The sequence below is a fragment of the Pseudonaja textilis genome, chromosome 2, assembly GCF_049901715.1.
Source record: "Pseudonaja textilis isolate UNSWEBS1 chromosome 2, rPseTex1.2, whole genome shotgun sequence".
NCBI lineage: Eukaryota > Metazoa > Chordata > Lepidosauria > Squamata > Elapidae > Pseudonaja > Pseudonaja textilis.
Genome location: NC_141991.1, coordinates 196,010,634 through 196,018,004, shown reverse-complemented (window position 1 = coordinate 196,018,004; position 7,371 = coordinate 196,010,634). Strand labels below are relative to the sequence as shown.

Below are 7,371 nucleotides of genomic sequence, written 5' to 3'. Positions count from 1 at the left end.
TACACAAGTTGTTACCTTTCAAATATGGGGAAGCATACAATGTGTGGCCACAGATTGCATTTGATCATCCCTAAAATCCTCAGATCCTCTCCATAAGTTGCAAAAAGATAAATGTCCATGTAATCAGAGGGATGAAAATGACTGAATATAATTGAGGCAATAGTTCTATTCAATTATTATAAAAATAATTTAAATTATATGAGGACCCAGATTGTTGGAAGCAATATGCCAATTCTGTAAACTGCTTAGAGAGGGTTGTAAAGCATTGTTAAGTGGTATATAAGTCTAAGTGCTATTGATATTAATATTAAACTTTCTTACCAAACTATTAAATGTCAGCAGCACCAAAAAAAAAACCTCCTCTGGATCTGCGATCTATGGAAAAGCAACTCAACTGTATAAGCTCTGGTTTATGCCTTGGTTTAGACAGAACTGAATCTTAGACAATCCTGCTCTCTGGAGAATTCTGGGAGCTCCAGACTTAAAGTTACTAAGGTTGGAGACCCCTGGTATATAAGCCTAAATGTTATAGCATTTACATTAAATTAAAACATTTTTTGATTTGTCCTAATGATATCTACTTTTTGACATTTACTCCCTAGAGGATACAGCATGAAAGTGATCTATAGAAAGAGTCTCTAAATATAACATTTTCCTTAAGCTTTTTGGCTCATTTTGATAAGGTACTTTTAACAATAAGACTAATACTATTTCAAGTGTGATGATTATACGATGTATAGATTCCTTGTGCTTCCAAATCATTTGAATGTTTTGTATTTAATATTTTATCTCTTTTAAGCATGCTCCATTGACAAAATGGCATAATAATAAATAAACAGTATTAAATATATTCACATAACCTTGTAGTCATTTTGAGAAATATTCCTTAACAGGTGGACATTTACAGATACAGATACATATTACAGAGGTTTATTTATTAAATTTATACACCTTTCATCTTAACATCAAAGGTATTGCTTCTCCTTAGACATTGTTTTTTAACCTTGAAAACTTTAAGATGGCTGCTGACTGGGGAATTCTGGGAGTTGAAGTCCACACATCTGAAATTTGTTGAGGTTGAGAAGCATTGGCTGACAGTCTCTTTTAATTCCCCATACTGTTTGAATGCATTCTTTTTGGCCCTCAATAGTCCCCCTCGGCTTCCTTTTTTTATATAGCTCTCCGAGTAAGAATCTTAACAATAATCTGTATTCAGAAAAAAGCAACCTTTCTCTTGAGTAATAGATTAAGTAATAGATTTTCTTTTTCCTGTAATTTCTGTACAGACTAATGCAGTCTCGTGGAGATCTGCAGAGAGATGCTCTGAAATGCACCTCTGTTTATATACAAATAGATGCAATTTAAGGATCAGATTCATCACAACCTTGTAGAATGAGCAATCAAAGAGGCAAAACGGGTGTAGATATTCTGTTCATCCATGCCACATCGTTCTCAATTCAGAAGGAATGTTTTCTTGCATTCTCTCTGGAGCAGAAAGCCAGAGCTGGTACAAGCATGATTTTCCTCTGATCAAGCTGGTCTCACAACAGTAATTTCTAACTTGAAATATCAGTAGCTCTATTGAGGCCTTTGTACTTTGCAGTGTGTCTTAGCTACTTAGCTTCTCCAGTGCTGATCCTTTTGTGTTTGAAGTTTCAATTCTCTTTCCTTGTTGCTCTCATGATTAATTATTTCAGTCTGGGTAGGGTTTTTTTCCTTTCTTTCTTTTTTTAAAGTCTTTTCATCTCTGAAAGTTGAAGGAGTATAAATCTCCAGATGTTTCCACAATGGTTGAAATACTTTTGAACATATCTTCTGATTGCTGCTTCATTTAAATGCTAGATAAGTGTTGGTCCAAAGTATAGTCCCTTTTTAAAGATCCTTATGTAAAGTGACAATAGGCTATTAGGGGGGAAAACATGATTCCTTTTGTTACCAAATGGGTCAACTTTATTTGCCATGTGTAGTTTTTTTCCTGGAATTAAGATTTTTGTCTAGCAAGTATTTGCAAAGACCAAGCTTACATATAATCAGGCAATAAAATCAGATGTAATTTGATTAGCCTTCTTTTCTTCTCAAATCAAAGGACAATTTAGTCATCCAAGTTACCCCATTTAATTAGGACATCCAAAAGCTGAATGAGAAAAGATTCCAAGTCAGGCATTGGTCTAAGCAATGACAAAATAAATAAAGAATCTCTCATTAACATTTCTTAAGTTTAACTGTAAAACCATTTAAATATTAAGTTGAACATAAGATTGTACCATTATAGGTAATATAAAATATTTTCACATAAAATCACTTACCCAACCAAGTAAAACACACATATTTGGACTCAAGAAGCCTAAATTACATATATTATTAAAATATCTGAGTGAACAGAAAAGTCTCACCTATAGTTGAGAAGAAGGGATGGTGCAAGATAAATCAAAGTTCAACCTAATGCTTTGAACCAAGTTCAGATAATTAAAGAGCAATAAATATCAGTTTTCACTTATTGGTACAGGGTATTCTTTCATCTGGTCTCTCTATATGTATTTGTTTAATTTTCGACAATATTTTCCCCAAACTTGCCTTCCTGATTTTTTACATTAAATAATAATATTTTACAAAACCTCAACCATGGAATATGAGCCATTGAATGCAGATTCTGGAGAAGATCATCCTAGCACATCTGGAGGAATCAAAATCAGAAATATTGGGAAATAAGAGAAGAATATGGAGAAGTTATTTGAAGGCAACACTCTTTCTCTCTGCTCAGGTGCAGTTCTTTTCAATTTGAGATATTTTTTATGCTTTTTATGAGACAATTTGAGATATTTTTTATGCTTTTTATGAGACATTTCCAAAGTAAAATATCACATCTTTGTTCTGATAAGTATTATACTATAAAGCAAGGTGCCCAACCTTGGCAATTTTAAAACCTGTGGACTTCAACTCCCAGAATTCATGACAGACTGGGGAATTGAAGTCTATAGGTCTTAAAGTTGTCAAGATTGGACAGCCTTGCAATAAATTAAATCATTGATTTACTAAATCATAGCGTGGTGGACTTTGCTTGGAATTTTCTACATCTATTAGCATTTTTACCCAAATGACATAAATGATACCGTATATGTCATTTCCATAACTTTACTTGCATAATTACAAACTTTGTGTAAATTGACATAAATGATATCATTTGCATAATTTGCATTATGTTCTAACACAAATCACTGTGGATGATACTCACCAACTTAATGGAGATTGATTAATAATGCTTTCCATCACCTCTCATTAATTGAGATTTCATAATATTTGTGTCCTCATACAATTCTTTCAAATAATCATGAACATGAAAGGAAGGTCTATTTATTAAATCAAAGATTGGATCATAATACTTCCAATGCATACTTTCAGATTATTTAAACCATACCTGGAATGCTCTCAAAACCAACAGAAAACAAGGAAAACTTTATAATATTAAGAATGGATATCACCATGTCTTCAATATCGTGCTACATTCACAGATTGAGATATGTTACTATAATGCTCCAGTGACAGAAATGATCAGACTTGGTATAAAATATATTTATCTATATCTCTCTGTATTTTTGTCTATGTCCATCCTGCTGTTCATTGATAAAACAGTTCTCATGTTTTTCAAGGTTAAATTATGGTACTCTATCCAGTTCATGTATAAGAAAACACTTTTTGAAGAGTGCTTGAAGGTCTATTATTAACAAGCCAAAGGGATCTCTTTTTTTTGCTTGCAGTTACTGAATAGAAAAGCAACTCCAACATGATGCAGTGTGAAAAAGTGCAGCAATCTTCACACATTTGATTATGACGCCTGTTTCATAAACCTCAGTCTAGTTCCTGATTAAAAAAAAATAAGTGCAGTCCAGGGCCCTTCTTTGTACTATAAGTGAACATATATTATCTTTTTCTCCATTGTCTATATAGATTCTGTTGTGACTAAAATTTGATATGGCTGGATATGGGTCCCTGAATTGTATCATTCTTTTCTTAATGTCTTCAAGTGGCTCCCTTTAAAAAGATGAGATATTCTGTCTACTTAAGCAGGTATGTGGTGTGCCTATTTGTTGTTCCTTCAGAAAATGAATAACCAATAGAAGAAATATTTGTACCTTGAGCTTGAACTATGCGGCCCATGGTGTTCTCTGAGCTTGGTGGTTTTCTTGAAAATGTTTTATTATCCCAGTAGATAACACCATCAGTGCTAGAAAAAAAAAGGAGTCTGCTGAGCATACCCTTTTAGCACTGATGATGTCACCTAGTTAGATAATGAAACATCTGCAAGAAAACAGCAAAGTTCAGAGAGCACCAAAGACTTCATGGAAATCAAATCATTGGACCAGCAGCTGAGAAAATCAGTAGCAAAGGGTTCAGGAAATGGGATGGAAAATATGCTCTTCAAAGTTTCAAGGCAATGGCATCATCCTGAAAACTACTTTAAGGGTATTGTTCATCTGCCCGGTTATTGTTATTCAGAGAAGTTACTTTGGTTGGAACTTCTACTAAAACCAAACAGTGCCAGCAAAGTGGCTTCTATGCATTCACAGAACTGCTTCAGTGCTTTGCATAGAGCTGATGAGCATCTTATGTTTCTTTGCTCACTTTTACTTGCCAATATCAATTAGGAACTCAAAGTTTTTCACATAATTGCCTGATTAGTTCTTCTCAGCCAAACATAAGATTTACCTTGATTTATGGGTATGATGATGTATAGTCAAACTTCATGCAGTCAGCATAAATGTACTATCAGAAATAATTAATGAATTGTTGTTTTATGAGACAAGCCTGTTAACTGCCTCTCCCTCCAAAAGATGAGAATACCAATTTCTGCTTGAACGTTTCAATCCAAGGAGTAAAACCTCCCAAAATTACCTATTAAAATGAAGACCAGTTTCTAGAGATAGAAATTTAAAAAGTACAATTCTACATATACTATTCAGGGGTGCATTAGGAACAAAAATGGAAATATATTATTAAAAGCAACTCATTGCAGAGTTGCAACAATCTAACCTTGTTATTATTATATCAGCATTACTAAACAGAAAATGGGCCAAACAATTGGTCGAAAAAATGTCTAGACTATATGGCAGTTAGATCCTGCAAAACGCGTTTATTGTTGAGACAACGAACTGCCATACAAGCAACTATGCTAAGAAAAACAGATTATATTTTAATATAGAACATCAATCTATTATTAACAATTAATATTATCTACAATGATGTTATTTATCTGATGTTATTTACCATTAACCAGCGGAATGGCTTGCCTTCAGAAATTGTAGATACTCCTTCACTAGAGGCTTTTAAGAAGAGACTGGAAAGCCACTTGTCTCCTGCTTGAGCAGGGGTTGGACTAGAAGACCTCAAATGTCCCTTCCAACTCTGTTATCCTGTTCTGTTCTACCCAGATAAAACAAGGCAAAAACTTAGAAATATTTTTCTTACATTTTGCTATTTTCAAGTCAAATTTCAAAAGTAAGAGAATAAGATTATATAACTTGTTCCTCATGCTAAATGCATAATCACTCCAGCTACTCTACACTTGGAAGAATGCTTTTAAAAGTCTAGCTCAAAGTTTTCATTTCATTTGCTATATTAGAAATCATCCTGAAAATTGTCAGTGATATAAAAACAAAAACATGTAAGCATTTATCCCTGTAAATAAAATCCCAACCTGAATAAGATCTCAAGCAACAATTCTCAATTAATTATTTCATACAGAAAACAAAAGAAAACATCTTATTCATATGTCTGTCTATAGACAGATGTGTTGAATGGTTTGATTTCCTAATGCTACTGGGAAAAAATACAGTTTTATATTTCTTATGTGAGGAAATTAATATTCAATTTGTAGAAATACACTAATATTGAATCAGGATACTATCCTGAAAAATGGTGGTTTTATGGAAGCATGGCAAGGTTTTATGGAAGCATGCTCATGAACAGGTTTAAATTCCATATAACAATATTTAGGATGTTACTGAATTATGCATGTTAATGATAAGCTGCTATTTCTGTTATTAAAAACATTTTAAATAAAGTAATAAAATTATATGAATGCATTTTTGCAGTTTTTACTTCATGTGGATGAAAGCCAATAGGCATTCCAGGGATCAGCTTAGGACAAGTTGATCTTTTCAGAATTCCTTCATTTCCAAGCTGTTCCACCCGGTGGCTTCCTTGGGGAAACTGGAATCTCCTATTTAAACCACTGTTTAACAGAAACAAAGAAAGAGCATTTACTGAATGTCTGTAAATTGCTTTTCTATAAAAAAAAAATACAATCATTTAATTAATAGTGCTAATTGCTAGATCAATAGACAATATCAGAGAAATATTTGGCTGGAACTGAAATGGTTTTTGAACTGGAGCCAAAGCAAGTAACAGCAAACTATAATTACAAGTTATTCTGTTTCATCAGGAGGGCAGAAAAAAACTAGTAAGGGCAAGTAAAGTCATTTCTGTCCTACTTACTGTTATCAGAGGAAGGATAAGGAAATCACTGGTGTTGTGCCACATGGTGTTCTGTCTCCTGATCTGCTGTGCCCTCTTTAACCATCATCAGGTGGGATTATGATAGACATGGTTACAAGAACCATTTTAGAGGCATCTTGAATTGGTTTGGCAAGACATGGGAGCTTCCTTGGCAATCCAAATCAAGATGCCTCCAAAAGTGGCTCCCGTAACCATGTTTATCATTATCCCACCTGATGTTGCCAATATATTTATCTGGCAGGGGAGATACCATGATCGTGAAGGTGTTTTTTCCAGGGTGAGTCTCATGCATTGCTCTCTGGGTGTACTGACCCCTTCAATTTTCCTGAATGTGGATACTCAACTACATAATTTGTGATGGGGCGGACTGCATTCAATTTTAATTATAATATTTACATTTCTAAATTGTGAGCCACCCTGAGATGGGTAGCTGTAGATATTAAATCAAATCATATCATATCAAATAAAATCAAATAAAATCAATAAATGTACAAACCTATTGTAAATGTTTACATCTTGCTTCATAGAACCGCTTTGTCATTCTACCTTTTAAAAATGTTTGTCACTGTTTAGTGACAATTTATAGTAATGATAAAGTAACAATCCATGAGATTTACTTGCAAATAATTCACTTGGGATATGTATTATCATACTGAGAGTTCTTTTGTGGACACAAGCTTAAACAAATACCTTTTTATATCCTGCCTTCTGTGCTTGAAAGTTTCAAGTGGCTACTTTAGATCATGTACATAAAAATCTTACTCTCTATATCAGGGGTGTCAAACTCAATTTCATTGAGGGCCACATCAGGGCTGTGGTTGATCTCGGTGTGTGTGTGTGTGTGTGTGTGTGTGTGTC

General features: G+C 33.7%; 1 non-coding gene across 1 annotated transcript; it reads left to right on the top strand.

Annotated features, from left to right (window-relative positions):
* Positions 1–6,739: 6,739 nt before the first annotated feature.
* On the top strand, positions 6,740–6,885 carry LOC113438559 (U1 spliceosomal RNA). The gene has a single exon (XR_015742535.1). It is a non-coding gene; the product is annotated as a U1 spliceosomal RNA (small nuclear RNA).
* The last annotated feature ends 486 nt before the right edge of the window (positions 6,886–7,371 follow it).